General features: G+C 46.5%; 10 non-coding genes across 10 annotated transcripts; all 10 read left to right on the forward strand.

The window, feature by feature from the left end:
- Positions 1–1,375: 1,375 nt before the first annotated feature.
- Positions 1,376–1,447, forward strand: Trnat-agu (transfer RNA threonine (anticodon AGU)). Its single transcript has one exon. It is a non-coding gene; the product is annotated as a tRNA-Thr (tRNA).
- A 1,468-nt stretch (positions 1,448–2,915) lies between these two features.
- On the forward strand, positions 2,916–2,987 carry Trnat-agu (transfer RNA threonine (anticodon AGU)). Its single transcript has one exon. It is a non-coding gene; the product is annotated as a tRNA-Thr (tRNA).
- A 1,438-nt stretch (positions 2,988–4,425) lies between these two features.
- Positions 4,426–4,497, forward strand: Trnat-agu (transfer RNA threonine (anticodon AGU)). The gene has a single exon. It is a non-coding gene; the product is annotated as a tRNA-Thr (tRNA).
- A 1,454-nt stretch (positions 4,498–5,951) lies between these two features.
- Positions 5,952–6,023, forward strand: Trnat-agu (transfer RNA threonine (anticodon AGU)). Its single transcript has one exon. It is a non-coding gene; the product is annotated as a tRNA-Thr (tRNA).
- Positions 6,024–7,484: 1,461 nt separating this feature from the next.
- Positions 7,485–7,556, forward strand: Trnat-agu (transfer RNA threonine (anticodon AGU)). The gene has a single exon. It is a non-coding gene; the product is annotated as a tRNA-Thr (tRNA).
- A 1,450-nt stretch (positions 7,557–9,006) lies between these two features.
- Positions 9,007–9,078, forward strand: Trnaa-agc (transfer RNA alanine (anticodon AGC)). Its single transcript has one exon. It is a non-coding gene; the product is annotated as a tRNA-Ala (tRNA).
- A 12,513-nt stretch (positions 9,079–21,591) lies between these two features.
- Trnat-agu (transfer RNA threonine (anticodon AGU)) lies at positions 21,592–21,663 on the forward strand. The gene has a single exon. It is a non-coding gene; the product is annotated as a tRNA-Thr (tRNA).
- A 1,429-nt stretch (positions 21,664–23,092) lies between these two features.
- Positions 23,093–23,164, forward strand: Trnat-agu (transfer RNA threonine (anticodon AGU)). Its single transcript has one exon. It is a non-coding gene; the product is annotated as a tRNA-Thr (tRNA).
- Positions 23,165–24,594: 1,430 nt separating this feature from the next.
- On the forward strand, positions 24,595–24,666 carry Trnat-agu (transfer RNA threonine (anticodon AGU)). Its single transcript has one exon. It is a non-coding gene; the product is annotated as a tRNA-Thr (tRNA).
- Positions 24,667–26,110: 1,444 nt separating this feature from the next.
- Trnat-agu (transfer RNA threonine (anticodon AGU)) lies at positions 26,111–26,182 on the forward strand. Its single transcript has one exon. It is a non-coding gene; the product is annotated as a tRNA-Thr (tRNA).
- Positions 26,183–27,333: the final 1,151 nt, after the last annotated feature.

Consider the following 27,333-nt stretch of genomic DNA (forward strand, 5'->3'; position numbering starts at 1 on the left):
GAGAGGCGTTTTATTAAGAATTACTCTCAGATGTGATTAAGGCGAATGGCGCAGATAAAGCATTTGCCAAAACGGTACAGCATAAGGTGGGATGGGACAGTCTGAAATATATTTTATAGATGTATTTCTCACATATCTCAGAGCCTTCCGCGGTTGTCGTCGTCGTCGTCGTCGTCGTCGCCGCCGCCGCCACTTCTGCATAAGTAGCAAATGGACATCGTAGAAAATGCGGCGAGGGACGCCCTGCCTTACATTTCCGAATGCACAAAGTGTGTGGTTTAGTTTCCCAGTCTATATTTGGTAGGTCTCGTAGCAGGTTGAATGTATCAAATGGGTGGGAAAGAGCAAGGGGCAGCGTCTGTGTAGAACGAAAACACAACTCCTCAGTGGTGTGAGCGTTTTGAGATGAGTCGTATATAAGTTCCACTTGTTTGTCAGTGACCGTGTGGCCTAATGGATAAGGCGTCGGACTTCGTATCCGAAGATTGCGTGTTTGATTCCTCTCTCGGTCGTGTTTTTCCAGATATGAAAAAGAAACATACCGTTTTAGTGCAGCACTTGAGCAGTACGAAACCGTGTGAACGTTGCTGTTGATCATTTTCTGCTTGGAGATGCTCTTGAGCTTGAAACACGCACAACAAGACCGGTGTTAACTAGCGAATTGGTTTGCATATTGCCGTCGCCGCGTGTTTTTGACTGGCACTTGCACATCTAAAATAACGTCGGAAAGTAACTCGTTCGGCTTATGAGTCACATCAAGTATGTGTGTTAATTTTGACGAAACTAGCTCTGCAGGTTGTCATGCAATTCTGTTACCTCTCAGAAATGATTATGAAATAAAAGTGAACTACGTGACGAGTGTGACGTTAGGAAAACATTAGGCAACATGGGGAGGTTCTGTATGGGACCAATCAACCCAAACGAGTACTGTGTGACGTGCTAACCGGCATATACTCACCGAGGCAGCGCGGCTAGCTCAGTCGGTAGAACATAAGCTCTTAATCCCAGGGTCGTGGGTTCGAGCCCCACGTGGGGAGGAACGGAATTTTGTTCCTCTGCAGATGTAACTTACCGTTTTTCTGATTAACGTGATGTAATGGAAATAGCAACTTTAAACTTTGCCTACGTCTCCGTCAGTCGCTACGAAACTGTATTTGAAGGTGAAGGTGATTTTGTAGACATGTGTGAAAGACATGTTCTGAAATGCAAGTGGTGTTATTTGGAGAGCACTTCCTTTACGTGTCAGATGTGTAGGCAAGCAGTAATGGGTCGCCATAGCTGCAAATATTAGACGGTAATATGAAGTGTTGTCAGCTGAAGTCTGATGATCCAGACGACCGTAAGGATGAAGTACCCAAAAGTACCGCTAGGCCGCGCCTCTTTAGCTCAGTGGCAGAGCACTGGTCTAGTAAACCAGGGGTCGTGAGTTCGATCCTCACAGGAGGCAGACGAATTTTGGATATCAGTTGCGCGTCGTGGCCTTATAGCAAACAGTATCTGGGATGACTAACAATTAGCGAGAGGCGTTTTATTAAGAATTACTCTCAGATGTGATTAAGGCGAATGGCGCAGATAAAGCATTTGCCAAAGCGGTACAGCATAAGGTGGGATGGGACAGTCTGAAATATATTTTATAGATGTATTTCTCACATATCTCAGAGCCTTCCGCGGTTGTCGTCGTCGTCGTCGTCGTCGTCGTCGTCGTCGTCGTCGTCGTCGCCGCCGCCGCCACTTCTGCAGAAGTAGCAAATGGACATCGTAGCAAATGCGGCGAGGGACGCCCTGCCTTACATTTCCGAATGCACAAAGTGTGTGGTTTAGTTTCCCAGTCTATATTTGGTAGGTCTCGTAGCAGGTTGAATGTATCAAATGGGTGGGAAAGAGCAAGGGGCAGCGTCTGTGTAGAACGAAAACACAACTCCTCAGTGGTGTGAGCGTTTTGAGATGAGTCGTATATAAGTTCCACTTGTTTGTCAGTGACCGTGTGGCCTAATGGATAAGGCGTCGGACTTCGTATCCGAAGATTGCGTGTTTGATTCCTCTCTCGGTCGTGTTTTTCCAGATATGAAAAAGAAACATACCGTTTTAGTGCAGCACTTGAGCAGTACGAAACCGTGTGAACGTTGCTGTTGACCATTTTCTGCTTGGAGATGCTCTTGAGCTTGAAACACGCACAACAAGACCGGTGTTAACTTGCGAATTGGTTTGCATATTGCCGTCGCCGCGTGTTTTTGACTGGCACTTGCACATCTAAAATAACGTCGGAAAGTAACTCGTTCGGCTTATGAGTCACATCAAGTATGTGTGTTAATTTTGACGAAACTAGCTCTGCAGGTTGTCATGCAATTTTGTTACCTCTCAGAAATGATTATGAAATAAAAGTGAACTACGTGACGAGTGTGACGTTAGGAAAACATTAGGCAACATGGGGAGGTTCTGTATGGGACCAATCAACCCAAACGAGTACTGTGTGACGTGCTAACCGGCATTTACTCACCTAGGCAGCACGGCTAGCTCAGTCGGTAGAACATAAGGCTCTTAATCGCAGGGTCGTGGGTTCGAGCCCCACGTGGGGAGGAACGGAATTTTGTTCCTCTGCAGATGTAACTTACCGTTTTTCTGATTAACGTGATGTAATGGAAATAGCAACTTTAAACTTTGCCTACGTCTCCGTCAGTCGCTACGAAACTGTATTTGAAGGTGAAGGTGATTTTGTAGACATGTGTGAAAGACATGTTCTGAAATGCAAGTGGTGTTATTTGGAGAGCACTTCCTTTACGTGTCAGATGTGTAGGCAAGCAGTAATGGGTCGCCATAGCTGCAAATATTAGACGGTAATATGAAGTGTTGTCAGCTGAAGTCTGATGATCCAGACGACCGTAAGGATGAAGTACGCAAAAGTACCGCTAGGCCGCGCCTCTTTAGCTCAGTGGCAGAGCACTGGTCTAGTAAACCAGGGGTCGTGAGTTCGATCCTCACAGGAGGCAGACGAATTTTGGATATCAGTTGCGCGTCGTGGCCTTATAGCAAACAGTATCTGGGATGACTAACAATTAGCGAGAGGCGTTTTATTAAGAATTACTCTCAGATGTGATTAAGGCGAATGGCGCAGATAAAGCATTTGCCAAAGCGGTACAGCATAAGGTGGGATGGGACAGTCTGAAATATATTTTATAGATGTATTTCTCACATATCTCAGAGCCTTCCGCGGTTGTCGTCGTCGTCGTCGTCGCCGCCGCCACTTCTGCAGAAGTAGCAAATGGACATCGTAGCAAATGCGGCGAGGGACGCCCTGCCTTACATTTCCGAATGCACAAAGTGTGTGGTTTAGTTTCCCAGTCTATATTTGGTAGGTCTCGTAGCAGGTTGAATGTATCAAATGGGTGGGAAAGAGCAAGGGGCAGCGTCTGTGTAGAACGAAAACACAACTCCTCAGTGGTGTGAGCGTTTTGAGATGAGTCGTATATAAGTTCCACTTGTTTGTCAGTGACCGTGTGGCCTAATGGATAAGGCGTCGGACTTCGTATCCGAAGATTGCGTGTTTGATTCCTCTCTCGGTCGTGTTTTTCCAGATATGAAAAAGAAACATACCGTTTTAGTGCAGCACTTGAGCAGTACGAAACCGAGTGAACGTTGCTGTTGACCATTTTCTGCTTGGAGATGCTCTTGAGCTTGAAACACGCACAACAAGACCGGTGTTAACTAGCGAATTGGTTTGCATATTGCCGTCGCCGCGTGTTTTTGACTGGCACTTGCACATCTAAAATAACGTCGGAAAGTAACTCGTTCGGCTTATGAGTCACATCAAGTATGTGTGCTAATTTTGACGAAACTAGCTCTGCAGGTTGTCATGCAATTCTGTTACCTCTCAGAAATGATTATGAAATAAAAGTGAACTACGTGACGAGTGTGACGTTAGGAAAACATTAGGCAACATGGGGAGGTTCTGTATGGGACCAATCAACCCAAACGAGTACTGTGTGACGTGCTAACCGGCATATACTCACCGAGGCAGCGCGGCTAGCTCAGTCGGTAGAACATAAGGCTCTTAATCGCAGGGTCGTGGGTTCGAGCCCCACGTGGGGAGGAACGGAATTTTGTTCCTCTGCAGATGTAACTTACCGTTTTTCTGATTAACGTGATGTAATGGAAATAGCAACTTTAAACTTTGCCTACGTCTCCGTCAGTCGCTACGAAACTGTATTTGAAGGTGAAGGTGATTTTGTAGACATGTGTGAAAGACATGTTCTGAAATGCAAGTGGTGTTATTTGGAGAGCACTTCCTTTACGTGTCAGATGTGTAGGCAAGCAGTAATGGGTCGCCATAGCTGCAAATATTAGACGGTAATATGAAGTGTTGTCAGCTGAAGTCTGATGATCCAGACGACCGTAAGGATGAAGTACGCAAAAGTACCGCTAGGCCGCGCCTCTTTAGCTCAGTGGCAGAGCACTGGTCTAGTAAACCAGGGGTCGTGAGTTCGATCCTCACAGGAGGCAGACGAATTTTGGATATCAGTTGCGCGTCGTGGCCTTATAGCAAACAGTATCTGGGATGACTAACAATTAGCGAGAGGCGTTTTATTAAGAATTACTCTCAGATGTGATTAAGGCGAATGGCGCAGATAAAGCATTTGCCAAAGCGGTACAGCATAAGGTGGGATGGGACAGTCTGAAATATATTTTATAGATGTATTTCTCACATATCTCAGAGCCTTCCGCGGTTGTCGTCGTCGTCGTCGTCGTCGTCGTCGTCGCCGCCGCCGCCACTTCTGCAGAAGTAGCAAATGGACATCGTAGCAAATGCGGCGAGGGACGCCCTGCCTTACATTTCCGAATGCACAAAGTGTGTGGTTTAGTTTCCCAGTCTATATTTGGTAGGTCTCGTAGCAGGTTGAATGTATCAAATGGGTGGGAAAGAGCAAGGGGCAGCGTCTGTGTAGAACGAAAACACAACTCCTCAGTGGTGTGAGCGTTTTGAGATGAGTCGTATATAAGTTCCACTTGTTTGTCAGTGACCGTGTGGCCTAATGGATAAGGCGTCGGACTTCGTATCCGAAGATTGCGTGTTTGATTCCTCTCTCGGTCGTGTTTTTCCAGATATGAAAAAGAAACATACCGTTTTAGTGCAGCACTTGAGCAGTACGAAACCGTGTGAATGTTGCTGTTGACCATTTTCTGCTTGGAGATGCTCTTGAGCTTGAAACACGCACAACAAGACCGGTGTTAACTAGCGAATTGGTTTGCATATTGCCGTCGCCGCGTGTTTTTGACTGGCACTTGCACATCTAAAATAACGTCGGAAAGTAACTCGTTCGGCTTATGAGTCACATCAAGTATGTGTGTTAATTTTGACGAAACTAGCTCTGCAGGTTGTCATGCAATTCTGTTACCTCTCAGAAATGATTATGAAATAAAAGTGAACTACGTGACGAGTGTGACGTTAGGAAAACATTAGGCAACATGGGGAGGTTCTGTATGGGACCAATCAACCCAAACGAGTACTGTGTTGACGTGCTAACCGGCATATACTCACCGATTCAGCGCGGCTAGCTCAGTCGGTAGAACATAAGGCTCTTAATCCCAGGGTCGTGGGTTGGAGCCCCACGTGGGGAGGAACGGAATTTTGTTCCTCTGCAGATGTAACTTACCGTTTTTCTGATTAACGTGATGTAATGGAAATAGCAACTTTAAACTTTGCCTACGTCTCCGTCAGTCGCTACGAAACTGTATTTGAAGGTGAAGGTGATTTTGTAGACATGTGTGAAAGACATGTTCTGAAATGCAAGTGGTGTTATTTGGAGAGCACTTCCTTTACGTGTCAGATGTGTAGGCAAGCAGTAATGGGTCGCCATAGCTGCAAATATTAGACGGTAATATGAAGTGTTGTCAGCTGAAGTCTGATGATCCAGACGACCGTAAGGATGAAGTACGCAAAAGTACCGCTAGGCCGCGCCTCTTTAGCTCAGTGGCAGAGCACTGGTCTAGTAAACCAGGGGTCGTGAGTTCGATCCTCACAGGAGGCAGACGAATTTTGGATATCAGTTGCGCGTCGTGGCCTTATAGCAAACAGTATTTGGGATGACTAACAATTAGCGAGAGGCGTTTTATTAAGAATTACTCTCAGATGTGATTAAGGCGAATGGCGTAGATAAAGCATTTGCCAAAGCGGTACAGCATAAGGTGGGATGGGACAGTCTGAAATATATTTTATAGATGTATTTCTCACATATCTCAGAGCCTTCCGCGGTTGTCGTCGTCGTCGTCGTCGTCGTCGTCGTCGTCATCGTCGTCGCCGCCGCCACTTCTGCAGAAGTAGCAAATGGACATCGTAGCAAATGCGGCGAGGGACGCCCTGCCTTACATTTCCGAATGCACAAAGTGTGTGGTTTAGTTTCCCAGTCTATATTTGGTAGGTCTCGTAGCAGGTTGAATGTATCAAATGGGTGGGAAAGAGCAAGGGGCAGCGTCTGTGTAGAACGAAAACACAACTCCTCAGAGGTGTGAGCGTTTCGAGATGAGTCGTATATAAGTTCCACTTGTTTGTCAGTGACCGTGTGGCCTAATGGTCAAGGCGTCGGACTTCGTATCCGAACATTGCGTGTTTGATTCCTCTCTCGGTCGTGTTTTTCCAGATCTGAAAAAGAAACATACCATTTTAGTGCAGCACTTGAGCAGTACGAACCCGTGTGAACGTTGCTGTTGACCATTTTCTGCTTGGAGATGCTCTTGAGCTTGAAACACGCACAACAAGACCGTGTTAACTAGCGAATTGGTTTGCATATTGCCGTCGCCGCGTGTTTTTGACTGGCACTTGCACATCTAAAATAACGTCGGAAAGTAACTCGTTCGGCTTATGAGTCACATCAAGTATGTGTGTTAATTTTGACGAAACTAGCTCTGCAGGTTGTCATGCAATTCTGTTACCTCTCAGAAATGATTATGAAATAAAAGTGAACTACGTGACGAGTGTGACGTTAGGAAAACATTAGGCAACATGGGGAGGTTCTGTATGGGACCAATCAACCCAAACGAGTACTGTGTGACGTGCTAACCGGCATATACTCACCGAGGCAGCGCGGCTAGCTCAGTCGGTAGAACATAAGTCTCTTAATCCCAGGGTCGTGGGTTCGAGCCCCACGTGGGGAGGAACGGAATTTTGTTCCTCTGCAGATGTAACTTACCGTTTTTCTGATTAACGTGATGTAATGGAAATAGCAACTTTAAACTTTGCCTACGTCTCCGTCAGTCGCTACGAAACTGTATTTGAAGGTGAAGGTGATTTTGTAGACATGTGTGAAAGACATGTTCTGAAATGCAAGTGGTGTTATTTGGAGAGCACTTCCTTTACGTGTCAGATGTGTAGGCAAGCAGTAATGGGTCGCCATAGCTGCAAATATTAGACGGTAATATGAAGTGTTGTCAGCTGAAGTCTGATGATCCAGACGACCGTAAGGATGAAGTACGCAAAAGTACCGCTAGGCCGCGCCTCTTTAGCTCAGTGGCAGAGCACTGGTCTAGTAAACCAGGGGTCGTGAGTTCGATCCTCACAGGAGGCAGACGAATTTTGGATATCAGTTGCGCGTCGTGGCCTTATAGCAAACAGTATTTGGGATGACTAACAATTAGCGAGAGGCGTTTTATTAAGAATTACTCTCAGATGTGATTAAGGCGAATGGCGTAGATAAAGCATTTGCCAAAGCGGTACAGCATAAGGTGGGATGGGACAGTCTGAAATATATTTTATAGATGTATTTCTCACATATCTCAGAGCCTTCCGCGGTTGTCGTCGTCGTCGTCGTCGTCATCGTCGTCGCCGCCGCCACTTCTGCAGAAGTAGCAAATGGACATCGTAGCAAATGCGGCGAGGGACGCCCTGCCTTACATTTCCGAATGCACAAAGTGTGTGGTTTAGTTTCCCAGTCTATATTTGGTAGGTCTCGTAGCAGGTTGAATGTATCAAATGGGTGGGAAAGAGCAAGGGGCAGCGTCTGTGTAGAACGAAAACACAACTCCTCAGAGGTGTGAGCGTTTCGAGATGAGTCGTATATAAGTTCCACTTGTTTGTCAGTGACCGTGTGGCCTAATGGTCAAGGCGTCGGACTTCGTATCCGAAGATTGCGTGTTTGATTCCTCTCTCGGTCGTGTTTTTCCAGATCTGAAAAAGAAACATACCATTTTAGTGCAGCACTTGAGCAGTACGAAACCGTGTGAACGTTGCTGTTGACCATTTTCTGCTTGGAGATGCTCTTGAGCTTGAAACACGCACAACAAGACCGGTGTTAACTAGCGAATTGGTTTGCATATTGCCGTCGCCGCGTGTTTTTGACTGGCACTTGCACATCTAAAATAACGTCGGAAAGTAACTCGTTCGGCTTATGAGTCACATCAAGTATGTGTGTTAATTTTGACGAAACTAGCTCTGCAGGTTGTCATGCAATTCTGTTACCTCTCAGAAATGATTATGAAATAAAAGTGAACTACGTGACGAGTGTGACGTTAGGAAAACATTAGGCAACATGGGGAGGTTCTGTATGGGACCAATCAACCCAAACGAGTACTGTGTGACGTGCTAACCGGCATATACTCACCGAGGCAGCGCGGCTAGCTCAGTCGGTAGAACATAAGGCTCTTAATCCCAGGGTCGTGGGTTCGAGCCCCACGTGGGGAGGAACGGAATTTTGTTCCTCTGCAGATGTAACTTACCGTTTTTCTGATTAACGTGATGTAATGGAAATAGCAACTTTAAACTTTGCCTACGTCTCCGTCAGTCGCTACGAAACTGTATTTGAAGGTGAAGGTGATTTTGTAGACATGTGTGAAAGACATGTTCTGAAATGCAAGTGGTGTTATTTGGAGAGCACTTCCTTTACGTGTCAGATGTGTAGGCAAGCAGTAATGGGTCGCCATAGCTGCAAATATTAGACGGTAATATGAAGTGTTGTCAGCTGAAGTCTGATGATCCAGACGACCGTAAGGATGAAGTACGCAAAAGTACCGCTAGGCTGCGCCTCTTTAGCTCAGTGGCAGAGCACTGGTCTAGCAAACCAGGGGTCGTGAGTTCGATCCTCACAGGAGGCAGACGAATTTTGGATATCAGTTGCGCGTCGTGGCCTTATAGCAAACAGTATCTGGGATGACTAACAATTAGCGAGAGGCGTTTTATTAAGAATTACTCTCAGATGTGATTAAGGCGAATGGCGCAGATAAAGCATTTGCCAAAGCGGTACAGCATAAGGTGGGATGGGACTGTCTGAAAAATATTTTATAGATGTATTTCTCACATATCTCAGAGCCTTCCGCGGTTGTCGTCGTCGTCGTCGTCGTCGTCGTCGTCGTCGTCGTCGCCGCCGCCGCCGCCACTTCTGCAGAAGTAGCAAATGGACATCGTAGCAAATGCGGCGAGGGACGCCCTGCCTTACATTTCCGAATGCACAAAGTGTGTGGTTTAGTTTCCCAGTCTATATTTGGTAGGTCTCGTAGCAGGTTGAATGTATCAAATGGTGGGAAAGAGCAAGGGGCAGCGTCTGTGTAGAACGAAAACACAACTCCTCAGTGGTGTGAGCGTTTTGAGATGAGTCGTATATAAGTTCCACTTGTTTGTCAGTGACCGTGTGGCCTAATGGATCAGTTGCGAGTCAGCCGCCGAGCGGGACGGACGTGTGGCGGAGCTGGACGTCTGGCTGTAGTAAACACAGGCTGAGTCGCTGCGTTTGAGGTTAGTGGTGCTGCTAAGCCGCTATTCGTGTTGCACTTGTATTCATGAAGTTCTAGAATGAATAGGTCGAATTATTTGAGGAAAGACACAATCAAGTTTACTTTCGATCGAAATTTCGTTCGACCTAAAGCATTTGAAATTAAAGCATGGTTTATCGAAAAAGTATTGATTAACGGTGATGATGTTGTCGGAGTTTATCTCTCGTTTGTGACAAATGCTGTGTATCTGAAGATGAAAAGTCCAGAATTATGTAGTTCCATTGTGGATCGTTGCGGAGGTAGCGTGAAGTTTAATCATTCTGATGGGAATGTGAGTGACGTTGCTGTTAGTCATGCTGGGTACGGGATTCGTACGATCAGAGTGTTTGAGCTCCCTTTTGAAATTCCGCCCGAAGAACTTAATGTTGCCCTTCGGCCTTATGGCAGAATTATTTCCAATGTGGCAGAAAGGTGGTCTGAAGCTCATATGTTTCCTGTCTTGAACGGCGTAAGGCAAATTAAGATTGAATTACAGAAGCATGTCCCCTCTTATCTTAATATTTGTGGGTATCGTGCTTTGATTATCTATGATGGGCAACCGCGGACTTGCGCTTTATGCAATTCCACGGAACATATTCGTGCAGAATGTTCACGGAGGCGTGTCCCGCAGTTACCGCGTGACGAGATGCAGAGTTCCGGCCCTGTTGTTGGTATGAAGTTGTCATACGCTGCCGCTGCTGACTTCCGCAGCCGAGGCGAGTCGGTGCCGCCTGTGCGCGGGGAGCCTGCTGCCTCGCGGGCGGTTGTCGATGATACTCCGGCTTCCAGCTCTAGATTTGCGGATGGTCTGCCGATCAGCTCCGCGCCCCTCGAATCTATGCCGACGCCAACTTTTTCCAACTCTCCCACTGTGGTTGCTCGTTCTTCCGCGGACTCGGCCGAAGATCCCCAAATACCCGCAACGGAGGTTTCCTTGCGTCGTCAGGATTCCCACCAACGTGAGGATATTGCCACTAGCTTCCGAGGAGTGGACGCTCCAGGCATCCACTCTGCGGGAACTATGAACGAAGATAGCAATCTGGACATTGGTTTCACGTTGGCGCCCACAGAAGACACTTGCGTCAAGGAAACCACAACGAGCGATAGTGTAGAATTGGAGACTGGGTTGCTACCAGTGGGAGCCATGGAAAAAGATGCGCCTCCTTCTGCCGTTGTGGAATGCGATACGCGGACTTTTGTCCGAAAAAAAGGAACAGGCGACGTCAGACGTATCATCCGGTACTTCTCCTGACAGGTCGCAAACTTCATCTCCTGCTAGATCGCCGAAGAGATCTTCGAAGAAAGGCAAGAAGAGGAGATTGGCACACAAAGCAGCAGAGAGTTTAGCTCCTGCATTGCGGGAAAAGTTAAAACATTTAAGGGATAATGAACGACTACGAGAACAATGCCCAGTAGCACGAGTTAACGAGTGTACTGAAGCGGAGATGAGTCGTGCCGATGCAGATGATCTTCAACAACAACCTCGCGCACCGCTTGGCGTCGCAGGTTTGCAGACCGGCACTACTATGGATTTAGACCGAACTGTCTCAGGAAAAGAACTTGATTGGACCGATGCCCAAGAAGATCGCACCGACCACGGAATGGAGATGGACCTGACACATGCTAGTGGCATTTAATTTTTTTTTTTTTTTAATGTCTATTTTTCTTTCTGACAGACAGAATGGAATGGTACAGACGTGACTCTGCATGGGGTATACTTCATTAGCCAATTTCTTTTACCTGCACCTATGCCAACGGAACTGACATATAATGTGACCACGATCAATATAAATCGGATTCGCAGTGAAACGAAAGTCGCTTCTTTAAAAGATTTCCTTTACCAGGTGGATACTGATATAGCCCTCCTACAGGAATTTAATGTCCACAACTTTTATGTCCCAGGTTTTCAAGAGATTTTAAATATTGCACCGGAAGCCACATGTGGGACTGCGATCCTTGTCAAAGATGGTATTGATGTGAAGGATATCTGTCTGTTAGAAAATGGGAGGGGCATCAGTTGTAAAATTTTTACTACTACTGTTTTAAATGTATATGTCCCCTCTGGTAACAACGCTAGAGATGATAGGGCTAATTTTTTTAAGAACGATATGGTCTATTTACTTAAGGGGAATCCGGCGGAAGCTTTAATCGGTGGTGACTTTAATTGTGTACTTCACAAAAAGGATCAGCGACCAAATTTTAACTTCTCCAGGGAACTGGCGGCTTTGGTGACAAACATGAAGTGGACAGACGTGTGGGAAAGCAAATACCCCACGTTAGTCAAATTTACGTACATCAGTAGTCGCTCGCAAAGCAGAATAGACAGAATATACGTCACAGCAAACCTGGAAAATAAAATCAGTAGTATCGAAGTAATTCCCACTACCTTTTCGGACCATCTCGCAGTGAAATGCAGCATTCGGTTTCAGAAGCAAGGAACGTATTGGGGTCGCCCCTTATGGAAGCTGAATACCCATATGTTGTTCGAGGGTGCCCTATCAAGAACAGTAGCGGAGGTATGGCAGGCTGCTCTACGTATGCGCCATAAATACAGCTCTCGCCTTGCGTGGTGGACCTCATGTGCTAAAAAGAAATTGAGATCATCCCTAATAGCTTACGGGAGGGAGCGAGCGATGTGGTCTCGCAATACCGTTGAATTTTACTATACATGCTTAAGGGAACTATCAGCTCAGCAGATGACTGATGAGGTTTTCATTGAAATAAAGAAGATCAAGGCTCACCTCATAAGTCTCAAGCGACAACAGCTGGAGGGTTTAAAAATTAAATCTCGTGTCCCGACAACGGTGGAGGACGAAAACGCATCGCTGTACCACTTACTCGAACATGAAAGAAATAGAAGACGAGCGTTTATTGCTTGTCTTAGAGTGGGCGATAACCGGGTGCTGACGGAACACTCTGACATTTTAAATGCAGTTTATGGATTTTATCGTACGTTATATACTGATACCCGGTATAATCTAGACTGTGCGAACGATTTGCTACGAACTACAGGTATCGACAACGTTATCAATGACGAGGACAATGTGTCCCTTACCACTGCGATCACATGTGAGGAGGTGTTTGATATACTTAAATATTCGCCTACCCGTAAGTCCCCAGGGCCTGATGGCTTGCCTGTAGAGTTTTATTGTAAATTTTGGCCTCTCATCGGTAATCAATTCACAGAAGTGATAAATGAAGTGTTGCAAGGTGTTACTGTTCCACGCGAGTTCAAAGAAAGCGTAACTGTGCTAATACCAAAGGGAAGGAACGCGGCAGTTAAAGATCTCAATCAATTGAGACCAATATGTTTGATGAACTCGGATTATAAAATAATTGCACGTGTACTGAAGGAAAGACTGAGACCTCTAATGGAGAAGATCTTAGGTGACCACCAAACCTGTCTCTCGGGGCGGAATATTTTTAAAACTGTTTGTGAATATAGGGATGTCTCTGCAATTTTTGCAACGTCATCCTCACCAGGAGGCCTTGCCTTTATCGACTTCTCAAAGGCTTTTGACAGGGTCAACCACTTATTTTTGTTCAGAACGTTGACCTATGTGGGTTTTAGTCAACATTTTGTGCAAGTTTTAATTAACATTGTTGAAGGCATCCAAACACAAGTGTCTGTAAATGGGCATTTCACTCCACCCATTGAAATTCGCAACGGCGTCCCGCAGGGAAGTCCTTTGTCAATGCTCCTGTATGTTGTTGCACTGGAGCCTTTACTAAGGAGACTCGATGTCGATCTTGAGGGCATCACGATATCTGGCGTTAACAACGTCACCAATGCATATGCTGATGACGTTGGAGTGGTTATTCGTAGTAACGAAGATTTAGAGAAATTAACTACGAATATTCAGATCTTTTGTGAAGCTACAGGCGCTAGGGTTAACGAGGTGAAGAGTTCGTTTTTAAATCTTAAAGGTCTTCAAGATGCCCGTTTGGAATGGGCACGCTCCGTCGATCGTCACACCGCTCTGGGTGTCACCTTTTACCGATGTCCGCTTCAGACCATGACCTACAATTGGAAGAAAGTACTGGATACAATCAGAGGAGCCACAATACTCAATCAGACCAGACATCTGAACATTAAACAACGAATCAGAATAATTAATTGGTCCATTTTATCAAAAGCTATATATATAGGTCAAATATTGCCAGTTTCGAAACCCATTGCCAAACGTATAATGAGTATCATTTGCCGATTTATATGGACAGGGAATATTTTTAGAGTAGCAGTCGGTACAGTTACGTTACCTTCCGCTGAAGGTGGCCTAGGTTTAACAGATATATGGCGGAAGACTACGGCGTTATATATAAAGAGGACCCTACAAATTATAGAAAAACATCCACATAGTATTACAGCCAGGCTGTATCGACTCCTACAGCCAGAAAATTTACGTCCACCCATAAATATAGGCGGAATTAATTATAAATTGAAATATATTCGCCAGTTCTTTTTAGAGATTAGCTACATGGACAGTATTGTCACGAATCCACAATCAAGGAATTGCAGGAAATTAATGGAACTCTTAACAACGAAAGAACATGTCAACAAAATGGAGTGCAGATATCCCGACAAAGACTGGAAAAGAATTTGGAAAAATATTAGTAATCGTGAACTGTCTTCCGACATTCAGGCAACCTGGTACCGAGTTGTTAATAACGTAGTTTCCACTAACGAAAAGTTGCACTCCATTGGTCTTAGTGACACGATTGTGTGCACCCGATGTGACGCAGTTGACACATTGATCCACCGCTTTCTCTGTGGCGGATACGCCGAAATATGGAGGGGACTCCAACGGCGGGTAGCCTTTATAACCAGAACTGTTAGTACTGAGATCAATGTTGAAAAATTACTCTTCCCCGATGGTGTTTTCTTCCCTGTCCAGAAAACCAATGCTGTGTTGTGGTTGTTTGGCAATTATGTACATTACGTTATATCTGAACACGGCAATGACCGTGTTTTAGAATACGAATTATACGAACGAGCAAAATATTATCAGATATGTACGCGCAGGGACCACAAAAAAACTTTTGGTAACATGTTACACATTCTGTTTCAGAGACAAGGGATTGGATAAACATCTTAATAGCCCTCGTCTACGAAAAATGTAGTCACAGGCCAAAGTAGGGGATCGCTGTTGAGGGTGAAGTACGGTGGGGACTTCGTGTGCCCCAGGGCCGCTACGGTAGCCGTGAAGGCCTCGGACAGAACCCCGAAACGGCACTGCGGCTTCACACTTACTGCTGGATGAACCCCATATCTCCAGCAACTACTTTCATCTATGATGATTTTCCAGGATCTCGGTAATATCGGAAGGTGATTTCGTTGCACACAATGCAGTGGAAGCTTCTTGCACGTGTTCCTCAGTTACAATCTTTCTATTTTTGTTTAATTTTTTTCAGTATGAAGCAAGAGTGACAATTTATTAATTCCCAAGAAGCCTTAATTTTTCAATTTTCAGTTCTACGGAGGAGAAGCCTCACATGGCGAAGAAGCCAAACATCATTTCATTTCCCTAACTGTCACAGTAAATTTGAAAAAAAAATCAGTCGATATAGCATAGAAGCTCGCCGAAGAAGGCATAAAAGGAGAGCGAATGGATGGGCTGTGTGGGGAGAAGGGAGGCCCAAAAGAAAAAAACTAACAAAAAAAGAAAAAAAAATGGATAAGGCGTCGGACGTCGTATCCGAAGATTGCGTGTTTGATTCCTCTCTCGGTCGTGTTTTTCCAGATCTGAAAAAGAAACATACCGTTTTAGTGTAGCACTTGAGCAGTACGAAACCGTGTGAATGTTGCTGTTGACCATTTTCTGCTTGGAGATGCTCTTCAGCTTAAAACACGCACAACAAGGCCGGTGTTAACTAGCGAATTGGTTTGCATATTGCCGTCGCCGCGTGTTTTTGACTGGCACTTGCACATCTAAAATAACGTCGGAAAGTAACTCGTTCGGCTTATGAGTCACATCAAGTATGTGTGTTAATTTTGACGAAACTAGCTCTGCAGGTTGTCATGCAATTCTGTTACCTGTCAGAAATGATTATGAAATAAAAGTGAACTACGTGACGAGTGTGACGTTAGGAAAACATTAGGCAACATGGAGAGGTTCTGTATGGGACCAATCAACCCAAACGAGTACTGTGTGACGTGCTAACCGGCATATACTCACCGAGGCAGCGCGGCTAGCTCAGTCAGTCGAGGCGCGGCCGTCGTGCAGGTCGGACGTGCCTGGAGCGTTGTTTACGTGCTCAGCTGCGGCCTGCGGTGCGGCACGTGGTGAGTCGAGGGCCGTTGCGGCGCGCAATCATCTTGTTTGTAACGAATAGAACCTAACATGGATCACCCAGAGCGGAAAGATACTTTGAAGTTTATGTTTGATGGAAGTTTTTCTCGACCGAAATATTACGAAGTCGAACGATTTCTCGATGAAGACGTAAAATTGCCTCCCACCGATATCATTGGTATCCATTTGTCTATTGTCAGTAGCACAGTTTATATCAAATTGCGTGACCCAGAATTGTGCGACAAAATCATCGATTCATGTGGCGGTACCTATAAATTTCGACACAGTGACGGGAATGTTGGTGAGGTGACTGTTGTCCACGCTGGTCTTGGTATTCGTACCGTCAGGATTTTCGAGTTGCCTTTTGAAATCTCGGCTGAACAAATTAATGCTTCTATTAAGTCCTACGGCAAAATTATCAGTAACATTGCCGAAAAGTGGGCCCCGTTCCATAAGTACCCTGTTTTGAACGGTGTGCGGCAAATTAAGATCGAATTGCAACGGCATATTCCGTCCTACCTAACGATTTGTGGATATAGGGCGATAATCATATATGAGGGACAGCCTCGTACATGTTCAGGCTGTAATTCCACGGGACACGTCCGGGCACAGTGCATCCAACGACGTGTAACGCAGCTGCCTGCGGGTGAACTGGGCCCTCCCCCGCAACCGACAATATTACCGACTACTCATGTAGCGGCGGTCCGTGCAAATACACCCACTGCGTCGGCTGCGGAAGTCGGACTTAGTGTGGCCGATGTTACGAATGACGGAGATGTACCTATGGAAATCTCTACCGCTCAGGAAACCTTGCCGGTCGCTGGCTTACCTGCCGCGGTGCCCCGTGACGCCTCACGTGAGGAAGCCAGGGTTGACGTTGTGGAGGCGGCCACTACCGCCACTGACAGCCAGCAAGAGACAGAGACTCTTCCTCTTCCTTTAAAGAATGCGGAAGCCTCTGTCAGTGGGTCCTCCCCGAAAAAGCACAAGAAACGTCGGATCGCTCGTCCGGCGGCAGCTCAATCGGCACCTCCCTTGCGTGAAAAGGCCAAACACGCGGGCCGCATGATCTGTGATGACACTTCGGGGACCGAAGATTGTCTTCCGTCGTTGGCCTCACCCATGAATATTGACGATGATGTATCCAACCTTGACACGGGGAGGGCACATATTAGTGCACCACCGCGGACGGCCCAAGTGGCAGATGTGCAGGGTGACGGCCCGCAATGCGGTTCCGGAACTGCTGCAGCAGGCGCGACGACGGCTGTGTCTGTCGATAATTGGGCGGATGATATTGAAGATATGACTGGCAATCCCGAGCGTGAAGAACCGATGGCAACTGGTGATACGCTGCTTACGTCTCGGCGCAATGCAGCGTCCACGGACGGCGACGTCTAGACTTATACGACCTCCGAAGCGGACGACTGTTGAAGGGATAAAAATCGTACCTGTTTTCATCTGCAGATGACCACTCATCCCACATCGCTCCGTTCACGACAATCCTATAAGATTTCTACCATAAATGTTAACCGCATTGTCTCTCAAGCAAAAATCCACAGCCTTCGACATTATTTACGGGCCGCTGATATAGATATTCTGTTCGTACAGGAAGCACTGACTCCACTCCTAGCCGACGTCCCCGGTTATGACGCCATTGTCAATATAGGGACGGAGGCAGGTACGATCATTCTGTATCGGGAAGGCATTGAATGTTCTTGTTTGTCCATGTTACCTACCGGACGAGGCATTGCCGCACAGTTCCATGATGTACTCCTTCTTAATGTGTACGCCCCTTCCGGTTCCAACGCGCGAGCGGCGAGGAGGGAGTTTTACACGGGAGAGATAGCGAATCTAATCACCGACTTGCGTCTGCGTATTATTATGGGTGGTGACTTTAACTGCGTATTGCGCCGCACCGATCAAACGCCGAACTTTAACTTCAGCCAGGAACTGCTAACACTGGTTACAGAATTGCAGTCAGTCGACACGTGGGCGACCTTACACCCAGATGAAGTTGCCTTTACTCACTTTACGCAGACATCTTCCAGCAGGTTAGATCGCATATATGTGCAACGCGGTCTTTTAGCCGACGTGGGAACTTGCGAATATTGGCCCGTTAATTTCAGTGACCATATCGCTTACCACATCGTCTTTAATCACTCACCGCAGAAAGTTTATAGAGGCTTCGGACGATGGCAACTCAACTGTCGCCTCTTACAAGACGCCACTTTAGAGCGTGAGATCCGGTCAGTTTGGCACTCCGTAACATCAAGCAGGCCCACGTATTCCACGTGGATTGATTGGTGGACGCTTCATGCAAAGGGGAAACTCATTACTTGCATCAAGCACCACGCCCGGATTCGTGCTCGCGGTGAGAAGGAAATCACTGAATTCTATTTCTGTGCCCTGCGAGAATTGTACCGGGATTATCATCAGGTGCCTAATAACATCACGCACGTACGCAGACTCCAAGCCAAGATTACATCCTTGACGGCCTGCACCGCCGTCGGCCACCAGATTCGAGCACGTGACTCCACAAACTTGCCGCAACAGCAGACGTCAGTCCATCATATCGTCCAACAGTTACGTGCAGCGCGTAGGAAACTTATTCATAAGTTGCAGGATGCAGACGGTGCTTGTTATACCCTACAGCGAGACATCAAAAACCATGTTACCAACCACTTTGCTGCACTTTACACCTGTGCTGGTGTACCACATGAGAAAGTGCGAGAATGGTATCTTTCTGGACCCCCGCCGTACCGCATTACCGACGACCTCAATCGGGACCTGCTTGCTCCCTTTACCAAAGAAGAACTGAAGGATGCCCTGCTTGCTGCGCCACGAAATAAATCTCCGGGCACGGACGGGCTCTCTGTCGAGTTTTACGTCAAATATTGGCCTATATTAGGGGACGAACTCACAGAGATGTACAATGAAGTACTACGTGGGATTGCTCTACCCCCAGCCTTCACAGAAGGGTTAACTGTTTTAATACCTAAGACGCCGACGCCGACCACCACCAAAGATCTGCGGCCCATTACTCTGCTCAATGCCGAGTTTAAGCTTCTGACGCGCGCCCTCAATGCCCGATTACGGCAGCTGTTACCCTATCTTCTGGGACCATACCAAATGAGTGCGATCCGTGGTCAGTCGCTGTCCACCATTTTGGCGCTATATCGGGATCTCGTCTCCCTCACCTGGGCCACCCGCACTCCTATGGCCATAGCATTTCTTGACTTCGATAAGGCTTACGATCGAGCTGACTATCACTATCTCAGCGGCGTGATGGAATCAATGGGCTTCAGTCTTAATTTTATCCACCTCATCAACAACTGTATCAGTGGTACCCGTACGCGCTTCCTGATCAATAATACATTGACGGAGTACATCCAGCTCTCACGGGGTATCAAGCAAGGCAGTCCACTTTCAACGACGCTCTATGCGATCCTCATGGAACCCTTGTTGCGCCATCTACATCATAGCCTCCCTGGATTCCAGTTTTATGGTATCAGGTCTGTGGTCCAAGCTTACGCAGACGATGTCAGCGTGCTTCTTAACGACGTTCGCGATGTCACCGCAGCGAAACGCATTCTTGAGGAATTCCAAAGAGATAGTGGTGCCATGTTAAACGTCAATAAATCCGCCGCCTTAACGCTTGGTCAAGAACGACCTATCACAGGCGACGCTTGGCTGCCCTGTGTACAGACTAGAAAACACCTTGGTCTCTACGTTACGGCCCGGCCTCTGGACATGTCTCACAAAAATTGGATACCCAAAATTCAGGCGATAAAAGCACTCCTGCGCGACCAGAACATGCGACACCTCGATCGTCTGCAGCGAGCCTTTTTCGTCAACTCTGATGCCCTCTCTAAATTACAATTTGTTGCCGCCGTCCTACCTATGCCACCCACAGTAGCAAGATCACTCCTAGCGGCGGCCGCCTGGTACGTCTGGAAGCTCAATATTTTTAAGGTTTCCTTCACCACGACAGCACTGCCATGCGATATGGGAGGCCTTGGCTTGAAAAACCCCGGCATTCATGCCCTAGCCCTGTATCTGAAACGCTCATGGCAGATACTCACCGCCAGCGAGGACACCGTCACGAAGCGGCTCTATCAACTGTCCCGCCCCCGCAATATATCTCCGCCTGTGGACATTGGCCACGTCGGCCCGCACTTTCAGCATATAGCACTGTATTACCTTGAAAGTAGCTATCTCGACGACGAGCTTTTCAAGAAGCCGACGGTAAAACTGTATCGCCACTTACTTCGGCCGTCACTGCCTGGCCCCTTGGAAAAGAAGTATCCGGCTTGCAATTGGTCCCTCGTTTGGGCTAACATCCATAATCCAACGCTTCCGACAGATGTCCGCTCCAAATGGTATGACGTGGTCGCTGACACTATTCCGACGAAAGAAAAGCGGCACAGGATTAATCTTGCACCCAGTCCCTACTGCGACTTGTGCCACATGGTTGAGACTATTGCACATCTGTTTGTCTGCAAGGATCAAGTGCACATCTGGAATTGGACGCGCAAAAAACTCGCTGTGCTCAACCGGACTGCGCCTCATGCGATTCAGATCCACGACATTCTGCGCCCGGACTACCGACTCTTCCCTGCAGCCAAACATAACAGCTACCTATGGCTTATGGGACATTTTATCCACTATATTCTGTCCGGCAGTGCGCCTAATGTCTTAGATTTTCAAGTATATCTCTCACACCAACACTGGCGCACAACCAACCAATATGGGCACCGGTATCAGTCAACATTTCAAAATTTTCTTCACATCGTCCTTGAGATGAAGTAGGACGTGGATAACATGAATATCTGTTATAACAATTCGTTTTTCCTGTACTATAGTCAAGGTTATACTCACAGCAAAGACTTCCATTGGTCTCATTGTGATTCTGAATAAAGCAACGTATGAGATCAAGAATATGTCCTTCCCAGGATCAGTTATTTCTACGCCATATTAAATTTGGTGTATTTTGAATGAAACAAAAGCGCAAAACAGACAGCAGAAACGAGCAAAGAAGATGGATAGAAAACAAACGAATATACAAATTACAACGAACAAAAAAAAAAACTAAAAAAAAACAAAAAAAAAACAAATGGATAAGGCGTCGGACAGCGTCACACTCTTAATCCAAGGGTTAATTAGAAAAAAAAAGTCGGTAGAACATAAGGCTCTTAATCCCAGGGTCGTGGGTTCGAGCCCCACGTGGGGAGGAACGGAATTTTGTTCCTCTGCAGATGTAACTTACCGTTTTTCTGATTAACGTGATGTAATGGAAATAGCAACTTTAAACTTTGCCTACGTCTCCGTCAGTCGCTACGAAACTGTATTTGAAGGTGAAGGTGATTTTGTAGACATGTGTGAAAGACATGTTCTGAAATGCAAGTGGTGTTATTTGGAGAGCACTTCCTTTACGTGTCAGATGTGTAGGCAAGCAGTAATGGGTCGCCATAGCTGCAAATATTAGACGGTAATATGAAGTGTTGTCAGCTGAAGTCTGATGATCCAGACGACCGTAAGGATGAAGTACGCAAATGTACCGCTAGGCCGCGCCTCTTTAGCTCAGTGGCAGAGCACTGGTCTAGTAAACCAGGGGTCGTGAGTTCGATCCTCACAGGAGGCAGACGAATTTTGGATATCAGTTGCGCGTCGTGGCCTTATAGCAAACAGTATCTGGGATGACGAACAATTAGCGAGAGGCGTTTTATTAAGAATTACTCTCAGATGTGATTAAGGCGAATGGCGCAGATAAAGCATTTGCCAAAGCGGTACAGCATAAGGTGGGATGGGACAGTCTGAAATATATTTTATAGATGTATTTCTCACATATCTCAGAGCCTTCCGCGGTTGTCGTCGTCGTCGTCGCCACTTCTGCAGAAGTAGCAAATGGACATCGTAGCAAATGCGGCGAGGGACGCCCTGCCTTACATTTCCGAATGCACAAAGTGTGTGGTTTAGTTTCCCAGTCTATATTTGGTAGGTCTCGTAGCAGGTTGAATGTATCAAATGGGTGGGAAAGAGCAAGGGGCAGCGTCTGTGTAGAACGAAAACACAACTCCTCAGTGGTGTGAGCGTTTCGAGATGAGTCGTATATAAGTTCCACTTGTTTGTCAGTGACCGTGTGGCCTAATGGACAAGGCGTCGGACTTCGTATCCGAAGATTGCGTGTTTGATTCCTCTCTCGGTCGTGTTTTTCCAGATATGAAAAAGAAACATACCGTTTTAGTGTAGCACTTGAGCACTACGAAACCGTGTGAATGTTGCTGTTGACCATTTTCTGCTTGGAGATGCTCTTCAGCTTAAAACACGCACAACAAGACCGGTGTTAACTAGCGAATTGGTTTGCATATTGCCGTCGCCGCGTGTTTTTGACTGGCACTTGCACATCTAAAATAACGTCGGAAAGTAACTCGTTCGGCTTATGAGTCACATCAAGTATGTGTGTTAATTTTGACGAAACTAGCTCTGCAGGTTGTCATGCAATTCTGTTACCTCTCAGAAATGATTATGAAATAAAAGTGAACTACGTGACGAGTGTGACGTTAGGAAAACATTAGGCAACATGGGGAGGTTCTGTATGGGACCAATCAACCCAAACGAGTACTGTGTGACGTGCTAACCGGCATATACTCACCGAGGCAGCGCGGCTAGCTCAGTCGGTAGAACATAAGGCCCTTAGTCCCAGGGTCGTGGGTTCGAGCCCCACGTGGGGAGGAACGGAATTTTGTTCCTCTGCAGATGTAACTTACCGTTTTTCTGATTAACGTGATGTAATGGAAATAGCAACTTTAAACTTTGCCTACGTCTCCGTCAGTCGCTACGAAACTGTATTTGAAGGTGAAGGTGATTTTGTAGACATGTGTGAAAGACATGTTCTGAAATGCAAGTGGTGTTATTTGGAGAGCACTTCCTTTACGTGTCAGATGTGTAGGCAAGCAGTAATGGGTCGCCATAGCTGCAAATACTAGACGGTAATATGAAGTGTTGTCAGCTGAAGTCTGATGATCCAGACGACCGTAAGGATGAAGTACGCAAAAGTACCGCTAGGCCGCGCCTCTTTAGCTCAGTGGCAGAGCACTGGTCTAGTAAACCAGGGGTCGTGAGTTCGATCCTCACAGGAGGCAGACGAATTTTGGATATCAGTTGCGCGTCGTGGCCTTATAGCAAACAGTATCTGGGATGACGAACAATTAGCGAGAGGCGTTTTATTAAGAATTACTCTCAGATGTGATTAAGGCGAATGGCGCAGATAAAGCATTTGCCAAAGCGGTACAGCATAAGGTGGGATGGGACAGTCTGAAATATATTTTATAGATGTATTTCTCACATATCTCAGAGCCTTCCGCGGTTGTCGTCGTCGCCGCCGCCACTTCTGCAGAAGTAGCAAATGGACATCGTAGCAAATGCGGCGAGGGACGCCCTGCCTTACATTTCCGAATGCACAAAGTGTGTGGTTTAGTTTCCCAGTCTATATTTGGTAGGTCTCGTAGCAGGTTGAATGTATCAAATGGGTGGGAAAGAGCAAGGTTCAGCGTCTGTGTAGAACGAAAACACAACTCCTCAGTGGTGTGAGCGTTTTGAGATGAGTCGTATATAAGTTCCACTTGTTTGTCAGTGACCGTGTGGCCTAATGGATAAAGGCGTCGGACTTCGTATCCGAAGATTGCGTGTTTGATTCCTCTCTCGGTCGTGTTTTTCCAGATATGAAAAAGAAACATACCGTTTTAGTGCAGCACTTGAGCAGTACGAAACCGTGTGAACGTTGCTGTTGACCATTTTCTGCTTGGAGATGCTCTTGAGCTTGAAACACGCACAACAAGACCGGTGTTAACTAGCGAATTGGTTTGCATATTGCCGTCGCCGCGTGTTTTTGACTGGCACTTGCACATCTAAAATAACGTCGGAAAGTAACTCGTTCGGCTTATGAGTCACATCAAGTATGTGTGTTAATTTTGACGAAACTAGCTCTGCAGGTTGTCATGCAATTCTGTTACCTCTCAGAAATGATTATGAAATAAAAGTGAACTACGTGACGAGTGTGACGTTAGGAAAACATTAGGCAACATGGGGAGGTTCTGTATGGGACCAATCAACCCAAACGAGTACTGTGTGACGTGCTAACCGGCACATACTCAGCGAGGCAGCGCGGCTAGCTTAGTCGTTAGAACATAAGGCTCTTAATCCCAGGGTCGTGTGTTCGAGCCCCACGTGGGGAGGAACGGAATTTTGTTCCTCTGCAGATGTAACTTACCGTTTTTCTCATTAACGTGATGTAATGGAAATAGCAACTTTAAACTTTGCCTACGTCTCCGTCAGTCGCTACGAAACTGTATTTGAAGGTGAAGGTGATTTTGTAGACATGTGTGAAAGACATGTTCTGAAATGCAAGTGGTGTTATGTGGAGAGCACTTCCTTTACGTGTCAGATGTGTAGGCAAGCAGTAATGGGTCGCCATAGCTGCAAATATTAGACGGTAATATGAAGTGTTGTCAGCTGAAGTCTGATGATCCAGACGACCGTAAGGATGAAGTACGCAAAAGTACCGCTAGGCCGCGCCTCTTTAGCTCAGTGGCAGAGCACTGGTCTAGTAAACCAGGGGTCGTGAGTTCGATCCTCACAGGAGGCAGACGAATTTTGGATATCAGTTGCGCGTCGTGGCCTTATAGCAAACAGTATCTGGGATGACGAACAATTAGCGAGAGGCGTTTTATTAAGAATTACTCTCAGATGTGATTAAGGCGAATGGCGCAGATAAAGCATTTGCCAAAGCGGTACAGCATAAGGTGGGATGGGACAGTCTGAAATATATTTTATAGATGTATTTCTCACATATCTCAGAGCCTTCCGCGGTCGTCGTCGTCGTCGTCGTCGTCGTCGTCGCCGCCACTTCTGCAGAAGTAGCAAATGGATATCGTAGCAAATGCGGCGAGGGACGCCCTGCCTTACATTTCCGAATGCACAAAGTGTGTGGTTTAGTTTCCCAGTCTATATTTGGTAGGTCTCGTAGCAGGTTGAATGTATCAAATGGGTGGGAAAGAGCAAGGGGCAGCGTCTGTGTAGAACGAAAACACAACTCCTCAGTGGTGTGAGCGTTTCGAGATGAGTCGTATATAAGTTCCACTTGTTTGTCAGTGACCGTGTGGCCTAATGGACAAGGCGTCGGACTTCGTATCCGAAGACTGCGTGTTTGATTCCTCTCTCGGTCGTGTTTTTCCAGATCTGAAAAAGAAACATACCGTTTTAGTGTAGCACTTGAGCAGTACGAAACCGTGTGAATGTTGCTGTTGACCATTTTCTGCTTGGAGATGCTCTTCAGCTTAAAACACGCACAACAAGACCGGTGTTAACTAGCGAATTGGTTTGCATATTGCCGTCGCCGCGTGTTTTTGACTGGCACTTGCACATCTAAAATAACGTCGGAAAGTAACTCGTTCGGCTTATGAGTCACATCAAGTATGTGTGTTAATTTTGACGAAACTAGCTCTGCAGGTTGTCATGCAATTCTGTTACCTCTCAGAAATGATTATGAAATAAAAGTGAACTGCGTGACGAGTGTGACGTTAGGAAAACATTAGGCAACATGGGGAGGTTCTGTATGGGACCAATCAACCCAAACGAGTACTGTGTTGACGTGCTAACCGGCATATACTCACCGATTCAGCGCGGCTAGCTCAGTCGGTAGAACATAAGGCTCTTAATCCCAGGGTCGTGGGTTCGAGCCCCACGTGGGGAGGAACGGAATTTTGTTCCTCTGCAGATGTAACTTACCTTTTTCTGATTAACGTGATGTAATGGAAATAGCAACTTTAAACTTTGCCTACGTCTCCGTCAGTCGCTACGAAACTGTATTTGAAGGTGAAGGTGATTTTGTAGACATGTGTGAAAGACATGTTCTGAAATGCAAGTGGTGTTATTTGGAGAGCACTTCCTTTACGTGTCAGATGTGTAGGCAAGCAGTAATGGGTCGCCATAGCTGCAAATATTAGACGGTAATATGAAGTGTTGTCAGCTGAAGTCTGATGATCCAGACGACCGTAAGGATGAAGTACGCAAAAGTACCGCTAGGCCGCGCCTCTTTAGCTCAGTGGCAGAGCACTGGTCTAGTAAACCAGGGGTCGTGAGTTCGATCCTCACAGGAGGCAGACGAATTTTGGATATCAGTTGCGCGTCGTGGCCTTATAGCAAACAGTATCTGGGATGACTAACAATTAGCGAGAGGCGTTTTATTAAGAATTACTCTCAGATGTGATTAAGGCGAATGGCGCAGATAAAGCATTTGCCAAAGCGGTACAGCATAAGGTGGGATGGGACCGTCTGAAATATATTTTATAGATGTATTTCTCACATATCTCAGAGCCTCCCGCGGTTGTCGTCGTCGTCGTCGTCGTCGTCGTCGTCGTCGCCGCCACTTCTGCAGAAGTAGCAAATGGATATCGTAGCAAATGCGGCGAGGGACGCCCTGCCTTACATTTCCGAATGCACAAAGTGTGTGGTTTAGTTTCCCAGTCTGTATTTGGTAGGTCTCGTAGCAGGTTAAATGTATCAAATGGGTGGGAAAGAGCAAGGGGCAGCGTCTGTGTAGAACGAAAACACAACTCCTCAGTGGTGTGAGCGTTTTGAGATGAGTCGTATATAAGTTCCACTTGTTTGTCAGTGACCGTGTGGCCTAATGGATAAGGCGTCGGACTTCGTATCCGAAGATTGCGTGTTTGATTCCTCTCTCGGTCGTGTTTTTCCAGATATGAAAAAGAAACATACCGTTTTAGTGCAGCACTTGAGCAGTACGAACCCGTGTGAACGTTGCTGTTGACCATTTTCTGCTTGGAGATGCTCTTGAGCTTGAAACACGCACAACAAGACCGGTGTTAACTAGCGAATTGTTTTGCATATTGCCGTCGCCGCGTGTTTTTGACTGGCACTTGCACATCTAAAATAGCGTCGGAAAGTAACTCGTTCGGCTTATGAGTCACATCAAGTATGTGTGTTAATTTTGACGAAACTAGCTCTGCAGGTTGTCATGCAATTCTGTTACCTCTCAGAAATGATTATGAAATAAAAGTGAACTACGTGACGAGTGTGACGTTAGGAAAACATTAGGCAACATGGGGAGGTTCTGTATGGGACCTATCAACCCAAACGAGTACTGTGTTGACGTGCTAACCGGCATATACTCACCGATTCAGCGCGGCTAGCTCAGTCGGTAGAACATAAGGCTCTTAATCCCAGGGTCGTGGGTTCGAGCCCCACGTGGGGAGGAACGGAATTTTGTTCCTCTGCAGATGTAACTTACCTT

The sequence above is a fragment of the Schistocerca gregaria genome, chromosome 4 (assembly GCF_023897955.1).
Source record: "Schistocerca gregaria isolate iqSchGreg1 chromosome 4, iqSchGreg1.2, whole genome shotgun sequence".
In the NCBI taxonomy this organism is placed as follows: domain Eukaryota; kingdom Metazoa; phylum Arthropoda; class Insecta; order Orthoptera; family Acrididae; genus Schistocerca; species Schistocerca gregaria.